At 36.7% G+C, this 20,243-nt stretch overlaps 1 protein-coding gene across 12 annotated transcripts in view; it reads right to left on the reverse strand.

Annotated features, from left to right (window-relative positions):
* Positions 1 to 17,500, reverse strand: part of LOC307094044 (uncharacterized protein) — a 322,974-nt gene extending 305,474 nt beyond the window's left edge. For all 12 annotated transcript variants that reach the window (XR_013813029.1, XR_013813033.1, XM_079762508.1 and 9 more), the window contains exon 1: positions 17,142 to 17,500. The gene's annotated coding sequence lies outside the window, so the exon portion shown is untranslated. The remainder of the gene's footprint in view (positions 1 to 17,141) is intronic.
* Positions 17,501 to 20,243: the final 2,743 nt, after the last annotated feature.

Consider the following 20,243-nt stretch of genomic DNA (forward strand, 5'->3'; position numbering starts at 1 on the left):
ATATCCAGAAATATTTGAATCAGAATGCCATCATATTATAGGTATAAAATTTACATTTGATGCTTTCACACTGTTTACTTTGTACCTCTATATTAATGACATGTGAGTCTCTATTTTATTTAAAACACATAGCAGTATATAAACTCAGCTTCAATGTAAAAGATTCAAACAACACACACATATTTGCTATAAAGAAGTTTTCCTTCCTCCTCTTCCCCAGTTTATTCCCTTCCTCAAAGGTGTTCAATGAACATCATTCAAGTTATTGTGTTACACATTTACACATGACGTTTTTATTACATGTATTGTTCAATGTATTGCATTATCTCTCAATAGTGATACTTAAATATATTGTTGGTAGAAGTATAAACTGTCAAGAAATTGTTGAAGACATGAGTTAGAAATTCATCTTTTAACCAGCAATTCCACTTTTGCAAAAGAAGACATAAACAGTGGTGTTTATTCTAGAGTTGTTTGAAATAATGTAGAAGAAATAATATAAACACCCAAGAATACAGAAATGTTTTAATGTAGTATGACATAGCCATACTCTAGATTATCATGTTGCTGTTTAAAGTAATGAGACAGATATAAATGTAATGAGCTTTGGTATCTGCAAGTTATTTCCTATTGTTCCTCTGAAAATATTAATTCAACTTTATTTGTAAGTAGCATTCTCAAAAATTAAGTCTCATGAAAGAATAGTAGTAATTGTAAGTTCTTCAATGTCAGATAAAAACTCTGGCTGTTGGTAGGTTTCAGATTTGAAAAGAGTTATCAGAAATCTCTCCCCCTCGAGGTATAGTTACAAAGAGCAATGGACTTGGGAAACTGATTTTGAGCAAGGTATTTGATCTTCCTCAGCCGCAATTTCCCAATCCTTAAATTGAAATAAGGAGATAATTAAGTAGGAAAGCACATACCACAAAGAGCTACTCATTAAATGTTTTTTAAAACTATAATTAAAATTCTTTTTTCAATGATTCTTTGGTAAATCCAACAAATTCTGATCATCTCCAGTATTTAATCCCTAACAATTTAATTTCTACAACAAGCAAGAGCAATTGGTTAATAGAACAATAGATATTGGTTAAGTGCAATAATTTATTAAATAAGACACTTTAACTATAGGTTATTAGTGAAATAGGAATTTTTAGGGGTGAAAAAGGCAGGTTTAGGGGGGTCAGTGGAAGAAACCAAGGGCTACAGAGCTACAAAGGTTACATTTCCATAAGACAAGGGAGAGGCAGCAGTTACATTTCCCTGAGACAAGGGAGCAGGTAGCCAGCAGAAGTTACATTTTCATAAGACAAGGGAACTTGGAGTAGCCAAAGGTCTATATTTACAAAATAAAGAAGGAGGGCCTCACATGTCCCTTGTGAGGTTTGACCTTTGAGCTCAGGAGTTGCTATAGTGACCAAATAAAAGGGAATAGTGACCAATCAGAGGGGATATCAGGACACAGGGACTTGCAGGCTTTATAAACCTGGGAAGGAGGAACTTGGTGGACTCTTTCCCCCTCCCCCATGGGAGTCTGTACTTGTTCTTCAATAGATTTCCACCTTTGCTATACCATCATTCCTCCGTGGTTTCATTCTTCGACTCTGATGGACATGAATCCAGGGAAGCCATCGTGCCCAGGGGAACACCGCGTGTTCCAGCCCAAAATTCCCATATCATTAGTAAAAAAAAATTAAAATCTCAAGTTTAATTTATTATTTAGGACGAATGCATTTTTGAAAGGTAAAATAATTTACTAAATACATATGCTTAATTTCAATAGATTAAGTACAAATAAAACTTACAGAAAAGTCTAAAAGTACTTCATTTCTGATGATTCTTACACCTATTTTAAGCCATATCTTAAGGATATATTTTCCAAGACAAAAATACTAGGTTTGAAATATGAGCATGAAAGAGAAAAAGAAAACTAAATATTCCAAAAAGGCTTAAGAAAATAATTGAGAAATACTTTCAGAAGTATTATATAAATATTAAAAATATTCACCTCTTCTCAGACAAAGTATTAGAGAAGAGACAACTAAATAATTCAGTTAAAGAAGATAAAAAAGGAGGGAACAGCTATTCTGTACTTAAAGGTAAATTCACAATCTTATAAATAAAAGATAGTTTCAAATGTGGTACTCTCCTAAAAAATGTCATATAATCTATTTTATATCCTCTCCTGTGAGATGAAAGGAGAGGATTTAAAATATATTTTATATTATATTATTACTCTTTCACATTTCTTATGAATTCTTTTACAAAGTCAGATTCAATAAAAACATTCTTAAGATGATGGTTCGCATAAATTATGTCATTTTATTTTCTCAATATTCCACCAAGGTAGGCTATCCTACATAATAAAGAGGTAATATGCAAATCGACTGCCACGCCCTCACACAAGATGGATGTCCCTATGTGGTCACAAGATGGCCGCCACAAGATGGCTGGCAGGGGAAGGCAGTTGGGAAGGACCAGGCCTGCAGGGGAGGGCAGTTAGGGTTGACCAGGCTGGCAGGGGAGGGCAGTTAGGGGCAACCAGGCTGGCAGGGGAGGGCAGTTGGGGGTGATCGGACCAGCAGGGGAGCTGTTAGGCAGCGATCAGGCTGGCAGGGGAGTGGTTAGGGTGATCAGGCTGGCAGGCGAGTGGTTGGGAGCCAGCAGCCCCGGATTGTGAGAGGGATGTCCGACTGCCAGTTTAGGCCTGATCCCATAGTCAGACATCCCCTGAGGGGTCCCAGATTTGACAGGGTGCAGGCTGGGCTGAGGGACACCCCTCCCACCCCCAGTGCACGAATGTCGTGCAGCTGGAAGGCCCCAATCAGGACTAGGGACCCTACCCGTTCACAAATTTCGTGCACCGGGCCTCTAGTTGATGATAAATAGAGGATCCAAAAGGTTAGGAAACTTGCCTAGGAATAGACTGCTGCACCTCAGAGCTGGAATTCCCATTTGTTCACTCCAGATTTAACTTTTAAAAAAAATTACCACATAACAGTTGCTTTAAAATATTTACATCAAAATGAATGCAAATACTTTGCATTCATATTTTTATTTATCAATATAACCATTCTCATTATGTATTTTAAGGTAGTAATTATAAAACATGTAATGAGCCCTAGCTGGTTTGGTTCAGTAAATAGAGTGTCAGCCTGCAGACTAAAGGGTCTCCAGTTCAATTCCGGTTGAGGGCACATGCTGGGGTTGTGGGCTTGATCCCCAGTAGGGGGTGTGCAGGAGGCAGCCAATCAATTATTCTCTCTCATCACTGATGTTTCTATCTCCCTCTCCTTTTCTCTCTGAAATCAAAAAATCATATATATTAAAAAATAAAATAAAAAACATGTAATGAGTACCATTTAGTAAACCTAGTTATAAAAAGGTATCAGATACATCACATCTTTCCCATGTGATAGGAAGGATAAGAAGGCCCTGACATGAGTTATTTATTGTTGCGTTGTTGTTGTTGGGTTGCTGAATGCTCAGTAATTAAATAGCAATCAGGCACTTAAAGACAGGCTGGTCTCAGTACTATATTTATGTAAAGCAGACAAAGACTACATTTTCCATTTCGTGGTCTGGTTACAGTGCACAAACCCCAGGAAAAGGGTTACATAATTGAAACCATCCTTCAGGGGTTTGTCACAGAAACAAGACTTTGAATTCTGAAAACTCTATATGACAAAAAGATATATATATATATTTTTACAATACTATTACGAGTGCCAACATTTCCGTCCATAGTGGAATGGTTCTTGTAGCCATTTCCATAACTTTTAAATATCATTTTTCACTTAATAAAAGTACTTTGCATTAGAAAGACCTAATTATGTTATGCAAAAGCCACAGGGATAATTATAGTTCATCCAGACATTCTTAATCTATATTAGTGGAAATATGTTACAGGCCTGAAGAGAAACTCACATATCATTATGCAATCTCAACAGCTGCTCAACTCAGTCTTGCTGTAATCAAAACTAAGTTATCATCCCATCATTTCTAACATGCCAAGTTCTTCAACATTTCTACTGATTTAAAGATATATTTTGAGTCATCAGATCTAATGCTTTGTACTATCACTAAATGTGTTTCACTAAATCAAACATGTCCTTTCTCTAACATAATTTAAGATTTATATATATTTTTTCAATTTAATTCAACTAACATGTATTTTCTAAATATGTTCTCAGTGTTAATGGAACTAGGAAGCTTATGGGTATTATAGAATCTACCATCTATATATAAAAAACCCTAATATGCAAATACTAATATACCAAACTACAGAACAACCGAACAACCAAACAACCAGTCGCTATGACATGTGCTGACCACAAGGGGGTACAGGCGGATCATGGCGGGTGTTGGCAGCAGGCAGCAGAGCGCAGAACATGGCAGGCATCAGCCGCAGCGGGATGGTGGAGCAGTGAGTGGGGGTGCCACACCAAGGCGGGGCACCGGTCGCTATCATTGGGGCGAGCCTCTGGTGGTTACTGAAAATTATTTGCTCCTGCACACCGTGGTCCTGCCAGGCACTTGCACCCACTGCCGGTGCCAGCCCTGCTTGCACCCACTGCCAGCCCAGGAGCGGCCGCTCGTACCTGCTGCGGCACCCAGCTCCAGCCCCGATTGCTCGATGCTGTCAGTGGGTGCGAGTGGCAGCTGCCAGCCCTGATCGCCCCTCAGGGCTTCTCTACCTCCCCCTGCTCCTGAGGGGTGATTGGGGCCAGCTGGCCAACCTCCCAGGGTCTGTCCTTCTGGCCATCTCCCTCCCTCCCTGATAGGCCTTGATCGCCGGCCAGGCCAAGGGACCCCATCTGGGCACGAATTCGTGCACCGGGCCTCTAGTGATAAATAAATAGCTAAACTGTTTAAACTTTTTTATACATGTTATGAAACTTTAATTCTCCCTCTTTGGGAAAATTATAAGGGAAGGTGAATGAAAATCTTACCTTTACAAAAGAACCAGAGGACACATCCTTTCATTTAAAGGAGTTACAAAAGGATAAGAAAACAAACCAGATGAACCAAAGACACACTCACACACATTCTCATTCATCCTAATCAATATTTGCACTGATGACCCACCAATTCCTTCATAATTGTCAAGATATTTGATAAAATTTTATATTAATCATAAATATTTAGCCTGTTCCAATCATGCCTATATGAAATTTGCTCTATTTTACATATCAAATCTCCAATACTACCAAATGTATCTCACCCAAACTTAGCTTCAGAGGTTGTTTTTACTTCTCATTTTTCTTTTTTGCAGTTTTATTTAAATAATTTATGTATCCTAAATACTTAGTCCTTCTCTAGTATCACTCTACAAAGAAGGAGAAATGGTTATAAAATTTTAAATAATCAACTAATAGAGCAATTTTCCCTTCAATTGCATACTATTAAAAAGTCAGTAGGAGTTCATCTTTATTTTATTTTTTAAAAAAATCAATAATATTCTTAGTTATGGTTTTATTTGAACTCAGTAAATCAACCTTACAAAAAAATCTTATAACTACACATTTTTAGCTTAATCTTCTAATCATAGATTCTAGTACATGAAATAACTTTGAAGAAATACCAAAATCAAACACCGAGATATTTGGAAAAAAAAATCAATGGGTTATTTTAGTACAGTGGTATAATACAATAAGAATTGCAATGTGGAGAGAAAGAGAGAGAGAAAAAAAAAAGCCTTTGGCAGCAGCCAATTATAGCATAAAATTTCTTTCTTTATCCTCGTCGCTGTTCCAGTATTTCACTTTATTGAAATGCAGAAAATGTATTATTCTCTCAGATGGTGAAAACAGAAAATGGTAGACTTGGTAACAAGACTACTTTATAGAACTGTGAGTGATCAGAAAGACACAACATGGGAGCGAAGTCAGTTAAGCCATCGTAGTTTGACAATAATGGAAAGATGGCAGGAATATTTTTACCTCTCTCTCTGAATGCTGAACATGTAATAATTGTTCCTCAGAATAACTCTATGTGGTGGATAGAGTGGTTATCCTGGATAAAACTAAAAGCTTGGGTAAGTTTTGTGGCAAATAAGAGAGTAGCCTAAGCTCATCTGATACCTGATCAGTCCTTTTCCCACTTACTTTAAAAATATTTTTTTTTTTACTGATTTGAGAAAGAGAGAGAGAGAGAGAGAGAGAGAGAGAGAGAGAGAGAGAGAGAGAAACATCAATTGGTTGGCTGCCTCCTGTACACCCTCTACTGGGGATTGAGCTCAAAACCAGGGCATGTGCCCGGACTAGGAATTGAACCTGCTTTGATTAACCTCCTGGTTCATAGGTCGACTCTCAACCACTGAGCAACACCGGCCAGGCCCCACTTACTTTACAAAGTTCTCCCCATTTTCTGAATATCATCAATGAAAAGGAACCAATGAATGTAACTAACCCTGGGTACTTTTAGGAAGTCCTGTCCTTCTGTCTTTAATATTTTGAAAATGCATGCATTATTAAAAGGAAAGCTACACCTTAGACCAAATTATTTCAAAGCACAAAAATACTACCCATTGTAACTAAAATTCATTTGAAAACCATAATAGTTGATGATTATAATTAATGCACTTCTATTTGTACTATATTTCCAATTGGTAGTCTCAACTTACTTAAACATAGCATATAATATGCTAATGGAAGTAAAATTTCTCTGAAAGTTGGAATCCTTTTAAATAAATTATTGATCTGAAAGTAACATATGAATTATAACACCTTGATTGTCACCTAAATTTTGTTACCTCTTCTCTGCAGGAATTAATGGGGATCTTTTGTTTTGACCTTAACAAGGATTAGGCTATCTTCTTAGAGGAGTAACGTTTTCAGTAGCTGATGAAAAAATATTCTCAGGGCAGAACGCCTGGAAGCCAGGCCTCAAAGATTCTACATTAATACTATTTGTAGTTTTACATCTGGTAAATTGTTACTAGCAGGTCTAATGGGAGTTCAAGAGGCTATTTTAGTCCTTAAACATTTAAATACTTCCCTTGCATCATAAAAAATGGGGAAAAGTGGCTCTCTAAAACCTCATTCCCAGAGATCAAGTTATGAATATTCTTAACGTGCAGAAGAGACTTAATGTTCACTTCAGAAGCACCCCAGGCTTACTCTTTCCGTCACTGAAGTCTAGAATTAAAAGGACTCCTAAAACCTTCAAACTCTCTAAAATGTACTTAACTTTCTGCAAAATTTACAAGGAATATCTGTATCCTGATAATGTCTAGAAGAGAATTTTGAGTGAATGTTTTGGTCAAGGGAAGGCAGTTGAAGATAAAAGGAATACATTTGCCTAGTTAGAGTTTAGAAAGGGGGAGGTATTCTATCTTGTGTTATTTCTTGTTCAGATGATTTTTTATCAAAATATGGTAATGTGTGGCTACAATAGAAGATATCTCTTGTGCTTCTCTGAAGTTCAAGGCTTCTAGAGACGTCATTGCTCAAACTCCAAAGTTCTTGCCTGGGAAGATTTTAATAGTCACTTAGCAGATAAAATCTATCAGTGATGGGCAACCTTTTGAGCTTGGTGTGTCAAACTTCGCCAAAAAACTGAGCATAACTCGGGTAGTGTGTCACTTTGAGGAAAAAACATTATTTCGCAAATGTTTCATCCTCAGGAGCAGCAAATGTTTCATCCTCGGCATGCGGCCACCTCAGCGGCCGCATGTCATCAGAAATGGCTATGAGTGTCAGTGCTGACACGTGTGTCATAGGTTCGCCATCACTGAAATCGATTGTAAGTGCTCTTTGGAACTCATCAAATAATTCCCAAGGATTAACATTTGAGAATACTCTATTAGTGAAATACAAAATCTCTGGATTCATCACCAGTGTACATAATCTCAAAGTGTTTTCAAATCTATTTTTTCAAATGGTTTGCCTAATTGTTCTCTCAGTTCGATTCCCACTCCCTTAGTTCAAGTAGCTTCCCAAGACTTCTATCCTTTAGTTCTTTAATTCTAATGTGTTCTGAACACTACTTTCTTAAGCATAAGCTACAGATTTTGAAATGGCTCTTGAACTATAAACAGGGTATTAAAAGTCTGTCATGTGGTAGCTTCAAAATCTCTCTCAGACATCTTTATCTCTGAAACTATCATAGACTCTCATAACCATTTGATAACTACTTGTTGTCATGTCACTTTTCATGAAGTCACTTCCATCTCTACCTGATGATGACCTCCCTCTATGCTTCAAGCTCTGCTCAAATATTGCCTCTTCCGGGATGTCCTTCCTTTGCAAGAGATTCTCTATCCCTCTGTTATAGGGGTACTTCATCTGGTATTGCATTAACATTTACTTACATATAGTTCTACCCAAGACTTTTGAAGGAAAAAGTGTGTCTTGGTTATGTATGTGCTCACCACAATGCCTGACTCAGAGCTTTGTATGTACGACAGAAGTGTGTTATCTGATTTAGTGGTTGGGACGCTTCTTCTTGGGGACACAGATAGATGACATGTACTGGAGTTACTCAAGCAAGTTCTGGTCCGATGGCTGAGTTCTAAAGAGCAGAATGTGGGTGGGATTGATTATTCCACTTCCAGGTCAGGACCATAAAATCCTTCCATGTGTAAACTTACAAAGTGTGGCTGTGGAGGTTGATGTTGCTGAATAACAAGATGGAAAGAATCAAGGAGCAGAAAGCTTCCCAAGGCACACTGCTCTAAGTCCTAAACTTCTGGACTATGCTGGAACTTTTAAGATGCTGAAATTTTATCTCTTATATCAGTAAATGTAGCCTAATTAGCATAGAGCTGCTGAATGGTCAGCCAATTATTGCAGTGGGGAATAATAAATAATGCCAGAATGGTCTTCTTTTGGAAGGATTTGTTGGAATGACCCTACGTTGACTCAAATGGCCATCTCATCTTTTCTCCATTGCTGAACCCATCCCCATGCTGCAGATTGGGTCTAACAATTTCTCCATCCTACATAATAAAAAGGCAATATGCAAATTGCATCACTCCGCTACGCCCACGATTGGGCCGGCTGGAGGCGCGGGGGGCGGGACTCAGGGTGGCCGATTGGCTGGCGGTAGGAGCGGGGGGTGGGGACTCGCGAGTCCCCGACCCTCGCTCCTCCGGCCAGCCTAAACGGCCGGCGCTGCAGAAGGACCCATGGGACTGGCGGAAGACACTGGTGGCGCAACTCGGGGTGGACAATTGCGTGGCTGCCGGCACCAGTTTTCCGCCAGCAGCAGTTTTCCTCTGGCCACCCACCATCGGAGCGCCTCCCGATCGAAGTTCCTCTCGGGGTAGCCGATTGCGCTGGTGGGAGGCGCTCTGATCAGCGGGTGGCCAGAGGAAAACTGCTGCTGGCAGCCAGGTGAAAGTCTTTTGCACGAATCTTCGTGCAACGGGCTTCTAGTTTGGACATAATTACTCTCCTAGAATTTGTTACATCTGTAGGGAATTGGCCTCCAGACCTCCTGGCTACCACTGAATTCATTTGGCTAGACTTTTTAATTCCTAAACATATGCCCCGGTCATTCTCATCACTCCAGGTCAAGCAGATGTTTTGGTCTTAAATAATGTATAGTAGCAATTCATTCAGAATGTTTTCACCTGTGTTGGCACTTCTATAATATTCATTTTATAATGGTTTATCCTCTGAAAAAGTCTTAACATTCTGCCTGTTTCTAAAAAAAATTTTTTTGTGTGCTAGTTAATTCTCTCTAATGCTACTCAGCTGCTGGTGAGCAGGAATTATGTCAGATGCTTCTCTGTGGATCCCAAAGCACCTGCCAGAGTGGCTGGAAAGAGATTAGGGGTATCTATCGATCAATTTATCTGTGTGAATTAAGTATCAGTGTTGCTTTTCTAAATTTCTGTTTGTAACTATTCATTTTTAATCAACCAATGAATAATTTTAATTGATTTGGTAAATGCATAACAGTGATTAAAAGGTTAATAATATTTAGTAAGCATTGATCATTTTTTTCTATCCACAGGAGACAAGAATTCTAAATGTTGATTCAAGTGTTCTAAACCTAAATGATTTGGGCCACATACCTGTGACGTTGCCTCTAGTGCAGAAATAGTACAAGTGAATACTGTAAAAATCTTGCTATATTGTGTTTTTATAGCTTGCCTTCAAGAACATATTAAATCTACTCTTACTAATTTATATCTGACTGACAAGAAAATATTGATTGAGATGACGAGAACAATAAGAAAGCCAATTATCACTCAATATAAGATATCAAAATTTAACACAGAAAAGACTGATATTAAGGAATACCATATTTAGCTTTGAGATTTAAATGTTTACTTCTTCTTTGTTGAGGCAGATATTTTATAGAAAATGAAGTAAAAGTCTCTGCTGAGGGGAGAACAGTGTCAGCAATGAACAGTGTAGGAGAACCTTAAAGCAACCAGACATGAGTAATGAAAGATTGTGCAGGAATTTCACTACAAAGTAACACATTATGAGATATGAATCCAGAAATCCACCACACCTTCCAGAAAGAAAGGTAAGAGAAGCCAGACGGAACAAATTAATGCAACTGAAAGGCCAGAAGAAAACCGCAGACACATTTGTACTCTTAGAGGACAGACTAATAAATAAAAATTCCATAAAAAAATAAATATGAGAAAGAATGGACTTTCTTGAAAACAAGTAAAAAACAACACCTCAAAAAGTTTAAAATAGATATGTCTTGGAGTAATCTCAGAACCAGAAACTATGAGTAGTTTTTAAACATTAAAACTAAAAGGCTTGAAAGAAGAGAAAAGATCATGATGCCAATGTATCACTTTCGAAACGTAAAAAATCCTGGCCATGGTTTCCCTATATCTGATGTCATTCCTGATAAAAAGGTGGGGATAGAGATGAAAGCGTGCAAACACCCAAGATATAAAAGGCAAAGAAAAACCCATTAGAATAAAGTTGTCTTTTTTATTGAATTTATTAGGGTAATGTTAGTTAATAAAGTTGTATAGGTTTCAGGTGTACAATTCTATAATATATAATCTGAATATTACATGGTGTGCTTGCTGCCCAGTCAAGTCTCCTTCTATCACCATTTATTTCCCTCTGTAATCCCTTTTACTTCCCCCACATCCCCCTTTCCCTTTGGTAATCACCAGACTGTTGTCTGTGTCTATGAGTATTTTTGTTTATTTATTTGTTTTTTTGCTTGACCCCTTCACCTTTTTTTACCCAGCCCTGCAACCCCTCCCCTACCTGACAGTTGTCAGTCAGTCTCTATCTATGAGTCTGCTTCTATTTTGTTTGTTAGTTTATTTTGCTCAGTAGATTCTACATATGAGTGAAATCGTACGGTACTTGTCTTTCTCTGACTGGCTTATTTCACTTAGCATAATGCTCTCTAGGTCCATCCATGCTGTTGCTAAAGGTAAAATTTCCTTCTTTTTATGGCTGAGTAGTATTCCATTGAGTAAATGTATCACAGCTCTTTTATCCACTCACCCACCGATGGACACTTGGGCTGCTTCCAATTCTTGGTTATTGTAAATAATGTTGCAATGAACACAGAGGGGTGCATATATTCTTTCGAATTAGTGTTTGGGGTTTCTTCAGATATATTCTCAGGAATGGATTTGCTGGGTCACAGGGCAGTTCCATTTTTTTGAGGAAACTCCATACTGTTTTCCACAATGACTGCACCAATCTGCATTCTTACTAACAGTTCATGAAGGGGGAGGGGAGGTCCCTTCTCTCCACATCCTCGCCAACACTTGTTTGTTGATTTATTGATGATAGCCATTCTCACATCATTGATGAAGTGACATCTTGTTGTGGTTTTAATTTGCCTTTCTCTACTGATTAGTGACATTGAACTTCTTTTTTATTTATCATTTGTATGTCCTTTTTGGAGAAGTGTCTATTCAGGGCCCTTGCCCATTTTTCAATCTGTCTGCTTGTTTGTGTCCCTGTTGAGTTTTATAAATTCTATATAAATTTTGGATATTCACCTCTTGTCAAATGTATAACTGGAGAATCAAGTTGTCAAGAAAATATACTATGACAAGAAGGTCTGACTGATCTATGATATAATATCTATAGATGAATGGAATAGAGGGTGGGACAAAAGTAGGTTTATTGTTTTGAATATGCAAAACACAGTTTATTCTTGTATTATTTATTTATTTATTATTGTATTATTTTCCCTAGGAACAACTGTAAATCTATTTTTTCCCAACCCTGTATAAAAGATAGCATACATGATGCTAAACATTTAGTAAATCAATAAATACATAGCTTATAAATTATATGTTTTCCCCCAGAAGTTTTCATTTTCCTAGTTATTACATGAATTAAAAATTCATTCCTTAGTGACTGGCAGATCTTAAAGTAAAACCAAGTGATAGAATGCAATAGACACTTACTTAAGGCTTTAATTTCTTAATATTTTTATAACTTGTTTTCCTAATTTCATAATTGTGACAGTAAATTTGCAACCCTGCACAAAACCCCACAACAAAAATAAGGAAGTTTATTATTATGCAAGGAACTTAATTTTGGAATATATTTCTTGTAGCTACAATTCTTTCTCTATCTCCTTTTGAACTCCTTCTCTTCCTTTATCTGTTCCTTAAATATTGATTTTTATTAAGGGTTCTATCCTGACCGAATACTGTTCTTTTTCCAGTTTTATTGAGATATAATTGACATACAACACTGTATAAGTGTAAAATGTGCAACATACTTGTTTAATATATGTACATATTGTGAAACGATTACAATAACTTTAACATCAATCAACTCACATAGTTATAAATTTCTTGTAATGAAAATGTTTAAGATCTTCTCTCTTAATAACTTTCAAATATACACCAGTATATTATTGTGTTGTTAACCATAGTCACCAGGCTTTACATTACACTCCCAGAACTTATCTTAACTGGAAGTTTGTACCTTTTGACCATCTTCACCCATTCTTGCCGTCCCCCGCCACCTCCCCCAACCCCTGACTCTGGCAACTACCCAATCTGTTTACTGTTCTATGAGTTTGGTTTTCACATCTCCACATGTAAGCGAGATCACACAGTATAGGTTTATCTCTATCTGACTTATTTCACTTAGCATAATGCCCTCAAGGTTCATCCATGTTGTCTCCATTAGCAGGATTTCCTTCCTGTTAATGTCTAAGTTATCAACTACTGTCCTTAATGTAACCTAGTGATTCTTGAAGTGATTCTTTGAGCCTTTCACCTTTGCTTTCAACATATAACCATAACAGATAAAATATTAAATAAGATAATGTAACAGTGATATCAACAATGTAAACACTTCCCAGAACCACTGATAGAAGACAAACAGAAAGTGAGCGCAGTGCACTGCTGGTTTCTGGAATGAGAGGCAAAGGATTCCCTACATCTGTGAGGTAACTGAGGTGCCACACTTGCCCACAGGGAGTGCAAATCAGTGTCAGGTTAGTGACTGAAATCTGAGAGAACAGGAAGTTGAATAACTGCCTATCGCCCTGGAGCCATGGTTTACATAGAGCTGTGTAGCAGGGAGGCCAGAAGCACCAGCTAGAATCTGGGGCAAACTGTTGTTTGACTTGGTGACTAGATCTATGATATCTTCGTTATCAGAGATTGTGAACTTGGGGTAGAGAGCAGCACTGGGGTGAGGCTAGCAATGAGAGAATTTTTTTTAATCCTTTTCACTTACGTTGGGACTGAAAACCAAAATTCCAAGACATGTGAAGTCATACCCCCCAAAAAAAATTACCAGAAAAAGTTTAAAAAACAGGCAATGAAGTCATTCTAGATGATATAAAAATAATAGATACATTTCAGAATTTCCAAGTAAGCATGTTAGTATCCCTAAATACACAAAATAAGAAATAACATCAATATAATTTTCCAGAAAATAGAGATAAAACAATAAACGTGACTATGGGAAAAGTTTCAATTAGATACTTATACAGTGGAAATAGTAAAAACAACAATTAGTAGATTGGAAGATAATTTTGAGTAAATTCACCAAAAATGCAGAGCAGAAAATATATATAAATTAGTGTAAAAGACAATTTAAGAAATGTGTCTGATATATTATGAAGCTTACACATACATTTCCTAGAGTGTTCCAGAAAAAAAAAAAGATTAGCGATAAAGAATTTTAAAAAGAAAATCTTAGAGATTTTCATAATTTAAGAAAACTGTGATTCCTAAGATCAAAGTTTCTACAAAGTTGAACAGTCACTATGCTCTTTTTCCCTGTAAGAATAGTAATAAGTACCTTATTGCAACTCTGTAGAATACCGATAGAGGACCCACAATTTGTTAGAGACAAAATAATCTAATCCTATAGATTCTGCCCTATATTTTGACAAAATAAACCAATTTATAAAAGTGTTAAATGTAGTTGAAATAAAAGTGCAGCCATTATGATATTTTTCCTCAATAGAGAAGGCATAATTTCACTGCAACAAATGTCTATAGCTGCAGGGGTACCGAAAAATATTGAAATTTAGTGGCCATGAGAATTAAGGAAGTAAGTTGAAGAGTGTCATAACCCTATCACATGTCCAGACCACTCTATTGCCCTTGTTGTGAGCTCATAAATGCAAACACACACACACACACACACCACACACACACACACACACACACACACACCACACACACACACACACACACACACACTCTAAACTGGTGTAATATAATAACCTAGAGGAAGAACAATGAATCGTCAATATATTTTAGATAGAGTTAAGAGAAATAACCCTAGAATTAATTTGTGAACATATTTCCATTGTTTTCTATTAATCTAACACATAATTTAAACTTCTGTGGAAAACTAGCCTTACATAAGAAAATATATACTTTCTTAAAACCATGGATTTCAGTTTTTAAAAGATGCCTTCACCTCAACAAATAAGCAAATATGAACAGAAGAGAGTGAAGACAGAAGTTTAAGATTAATTGTTAGGAAAATTAAACAGTTGACCTTTTTTCTTTTGTTTATCACAATTTATGTCCTTCCATTAAAGGGACCCTCATTCTTTTGTAGCCCCTCCTCATAGCATAGTAACTGCTTGAGTTGTGGTTAGCTATAACCAAGGAAAATAATGAAGTTGCCTTTAATTTCTTGTCTCTTGTCTGGTTTGAAGGGAATAGGTAAGGGGTAAACATTTTTTTTTTTTTTTTTTTACAATCTTGATACTAAAGGGAGAAATTTTCAAAAGGCTGATCTCTTGACAAAGCCTTTCATAAACCCTCAGCCACACCTTAACTTTACTTAATGAGACATATTGAAACAAAAAACAAACAATTGACACCTCCTTTCTTGACTATACATATCAAAGACCTTATTAAAAAACCTTGGCAATTTTGATGAGAATATAATTTTAAAAACCAAAAACCTCAAAAGGCCCATGCAAATGAAAATTTCAACATTCTCTCTCTCTCTTCCTCTCTCTCTCTCTCTCTCTCTCTCTCTCTCTCTCTCTAAAAAAAAAAAAGGCTTTCACTTTCTTGTACTACTAATAAACAACTAGGAAATGTGTTTGTGAGAGAAAAAAAAAAGAATGTCTGTAACAGGTGATGAGCATAAAGAACTCCTCTAGAGAAGGATTTATCAGTCGCATTTTGCAGTTATTGAAAGAAGCTTGTATCAAATCATAGGAGTAGCTCAAAATTAATTATCCTTCTTACACAGAGTTTTTGTATTAAAGTCAAGACTCTTAAGTTTTGCAACAGTTGATAGTTTTCCATAAATCTTTGAAAAAGAAGAGCTAAATAATGCCTCAAAATTGCCTTATAAGCAAAAACACATTCATTCTTCTTTGAAAGTTTTCCTCCCTTTATTGTGAAGTTTTATTGCTTCACAATTACTTCAATATATTTTTCCATTTATTCATTTGCTTTAGCAACCGGAGGCTATAAGTCTCAAAACATAAGGAGCTTCCTGTAGGCAGTTTTATTTTTAAAATGATTATTCAAAATTTATATTAAGGAGCTGCTCTTTAAATATTTTCAGTGGAGGTGAAACACATAATAATGCAGACCTCCTCTGTAAGATATCAAAGCAGCAGTGTGGGAGATATGTTTTTCACTTCATTCATTGGGTAACATCTAATGAAGTCACTTTCATAAGAAAACTGTTTTTTAAACAAAGTCAATGACAGCAATCATAGTCTGGTACTTATTAAAACTATAATTCTATATTTTCAGTTTTTGAAGAAGAATGTCTTCTATAACATTTCTCCCTGAAGGTTCTGATTTTTTTTTTTAACATGCAGCACATTTAAAATAGGATTCTATTTATGCTTAAATGAGGAATTAAGCCCAGTTTACACTCTTAGGTTGTTTTTTTTCCCCCTCCCAGAAAAGCATGCTTACTCATTTGCAAGGCATTTGCACTGAAATATCTGCACTGAACATTACCCAGTCTTGTTTCAAGGTCATTAAAATTCAGAAAATAAACTGTGTGCAGAGTTTCAACAGAGAAATGTGAGCAAACAAAACATAAAGAAACAAAAGAAGTTTGCATGCTACTTCTCAAAAACACGTTTAAAGGACCCTTTGCCAGGAATAACACGCAGAGGCTGTAAGAAGGCAACTGTAGAAATCAAAACACACACTTACTTTTTAATATGTATAGATGCACTTGTTTTTCCTATTTTAGGTTAAAAATAAGAGGACACCCCAGCGAGTCTTGCTGGCAGTCAGATAACACCCAGGCCCTGACCCTGTAACTCACAGGAATTCTCACACAAAGCTATTTTCACACACACTGTGCCATATATTCCTGAGATAAGGCAGCAAACGCGAAGCCACGAGAAGTGACACAAAGTTGGACTTCAATGAAATGTTTACATCTCTCCTGTCACACCGTTGTTCCCCCATTATCTATTCCACACCTGATTTGCCTAAAACAATATTTATTCAGCTTAAAGAGAAAGCATGACTTAAAAACAAAAGGACCATTTTAAGCAAAAGGACACCAAGACAATACAAATATTGTATTCCTCCGTTAGCACTGCCAAGTTTAATGTGAAATCAAGCAGAAACAAAAGCAAATCGCCTTATGGGAACTCACAAGCAAATGCTCTTGCCGTAATTCCCCTCGGAGCACGGAGAGATTTCTCTACTGGTTTTACAACAGAGAGAGAGCATATTTAAAAAAAAAAAATCTTAAATCTGCACTCACCAGGCGACAGCAACGGTTGCGTGGCGCAAAAGTGTGCTATTTTCTGCCCCTGATCCATTTCAGTTTTGCCTATAGTTGTCCAACACCCAGCAGCCCAGAGCTGCCACCCAGAGGCCCCGTGCACGAGCTGGCTTATTTGCCTGTCACTCTGAGTCCCGGCTTCTGCCTGGTGCGGCTGTGCACTTTGCTGAAGTTTTAATATCATGTCCACACGCTCCCCATCGCCTGAAGTGGGTCATTTGTCCTTTCAGTTCAATCAGGACTCCAGGCACTTGGCGGGTAGCTCTGGGATCATGGCTTAACGTTGTTGTTCACCTTCAAGTGAAGGAGTTCTTGGGAAGAAGTGGGTGGAGAGAAGTAAGCTCACTACAAGGGAATTCGGAGTGTAATCAGAAGGAGAAACTTCCTCCCTTTTTTTCCCTTCCTTGCTGGGCTGAGCGGCTAGTGCCTCTTTCGCAGGAGTTAGGAATGTAAAGGGAGGACGCTGAGAGGCCCCGCCAGACAAGCCTTTCTCAATCAATTAGCTTGCAGCCATTACTTGTGACCCCAGGTCACGCAGTGTAAGTGTGTGGGGTGTGCCTTCAGGGGTCCCAGGGCGACTTACTGCAGCTTAGATAACCAAAAACCAAGCAGACGCTACAACTCAAGAAATATTTTTAATAGAAAATACGCTACAGATGGGAAATAGAGCACAGGTAAAATTCCAAGTTTCTTTTTGTATGAGCAGCTATTTAATTAATATATATATATATATATATATATATATATATATATATATATATATATATATTCTATTAGGAAATCCAAAACAATATATTTTCCCAGGTTGGCTCAAACAGGATTTAGAACGAAGCAGTGAGGCATTTCTTTGATATTAAATTTATAGCTGAGAATACAGAAATGACGAAATAACGAATATATCTTATGGATACAGACATCTCTTAATTACTTGGCTTCTTCGATTTGGTTTTAGTGTTCTTAAAAACTACTGACCTAGTAGACCTAACTGTAAAGTTCAACTGCTATCAACAAAGTTTTCTATGCTTGAGGAAATCGTGCCACGTTGGGGGATAGGAATAGTTGTTTTACACACTTTCAAAATTACATATTATCTTAATGTCATGAATTTCTCTGATTTTCATAGGTACTGTAATTAGAATTTCTTTTTTGTTCTCTATTTCAGGAGAATGCTTCCTCTCTTGAATGTATGTCAAAAAGTGAGAATTCAAAAGAACAAAAAGTAAGTGTAACACTAAGGAGAAACACTGCAGGTTTATTTAAACTTCATACATTAAGTTTGCGTATTCCTCAAAAACACTTTAAAAATAATAGCCACCATCATTATCAATAAGTTCGTGGCACAGACTTATCAGGGAATTTTATCTCAAATCGAATTATGTGTTTCAATACTACAACCCATTTCAGTGATTATGTTAGATAATCGCCCCATCCCCCAAATAGCATCACTCAAAGATGGATTTGCCATACCCACATTTCCTCACCCTATTTACTTGATGATGTGCAGCCCTATATGGGAATGGCAATATTTCACATGGGTGCTGATCTTAGCATTTCCATCTCATTAGCCTTTACGTGACCATTCGAATTGCCTGACTTTAATAAAACAAACCCGAAATGCGAGAATGAATAAGACAGGTGAGAGAAACAGGATCAAATAATACTAGCTGGTTGATAGAATCAATTTTGAAAACTACAGTTACAGAGAATATGCTAATAAGAACATTAAAATTAGTATGGGTATGGGTTAGGGCTGAAATTTGGGTTTCCTACTTTTTTCAATATGCATTGGGAATCATTGATAGGTTTTGAAAAGGTAATTGACATAGCCTCTAAATAAGTTTAAAAATTATCATAAGTCAAATAACAATAAAAAGCTCTTGTTGGCTTTTAGTGACTCAGTCGTGCCAATTATGTACTAAAAACAGACATTATGGAGAAGCACTTTGGTCTTTTTAGTCAATAAATATGTAGAAAATCAAGAATTCTAATTATTCCTTGAGAGATACCTAGTCTTTAGAAATTCCATGACTCAATGTCACTCTGTAATTTTCTGTTCCATTTTCACCTGCTATGAAAAATAAAAAAAAAACTTTATTTTTTTCTCATTCAAGACTAACAACTAGCTCCTAAGAGTCAACAGGGCCACCAGCCTTCTCTATTAGAAGTCTATAAGCCAACACCTCAAGGGTCTGGCCTCTATTGCAACACAACTTCCGCATGTACAACACAAAGGGCTTTCTGAGAAGTGCGGAAAAGTCACTAATAAACCCACATAAAACACACACCAGAATTTGAAAGAGCTTTGGTTATTTCATATTCTCTAATGTATTTTTTTATGGCCAGTTGACTAAAACAACCACCGACATTTCTGAATTACACACAGGTTATGAAAATAATCTCCTTTGCAAAAGAGTTGAATCATACATTAAAAAGATCACTACCAGCACACTATTGAAAATAGTCTTTTCAGATTTTCCCCACTCACTTCCCACCTTCATGGGAAAAAAGTCTACTGTGCTAGATGTGATGGAGATTGAAAGAAACATTGCAGGTACTTTTTGTTACATTCATATAATTTGAAAATTTTTCAATAGCTCATATAATTTTACTACCAAAATTTTATCATGTTCATTTAGAAATTTTAAGATAGTATACATAACAAATATGAAAATAATTTAAAAGTATGCTTTAATTAATTATAAAGCCATTCAAGATGATAGAATATAATATTTCCATATGGAGTTATAAAGACTTTCTAAGCATTAAATAATAACAAATTTCAGCCACTTATCATGTGGTGTTGACATTTCCCACATTAATTCTGTTCTACATCTATGTATGTTTCCCTGCTCTACTTATCTGCAATGCTTTGGAAGGCAGTCAACATGACTATCAACCTTTTTATTTTCCAAGACATGTGATTAGCAGTCTGCCATCCTAAGTTGGTCTTAGCCAACTTTGAGTTAAAACACCTACACAGAAAAATCCCAAAAAACTAAGCTTAATAGAAGTGATCTCTGTCCCATTCTCCTAAGGCTAATGATGTTGGATTAAGCAAAAACACAACAGGTGATCTATACA

The sequence above is a fragment of the Cnephaeus nilssonii genome (assembly GCF_951640355.1).
Source record: "Cnephaeus nilssonii genome assembly, chromosome: 3".
Taxonomy (NCBI): Eukaryota; Metazoa; Chordata; class Mammalia; order Chiroptera; family Vespertilionidae; genus Cnephaeus; species Cnephaeus nilssonii.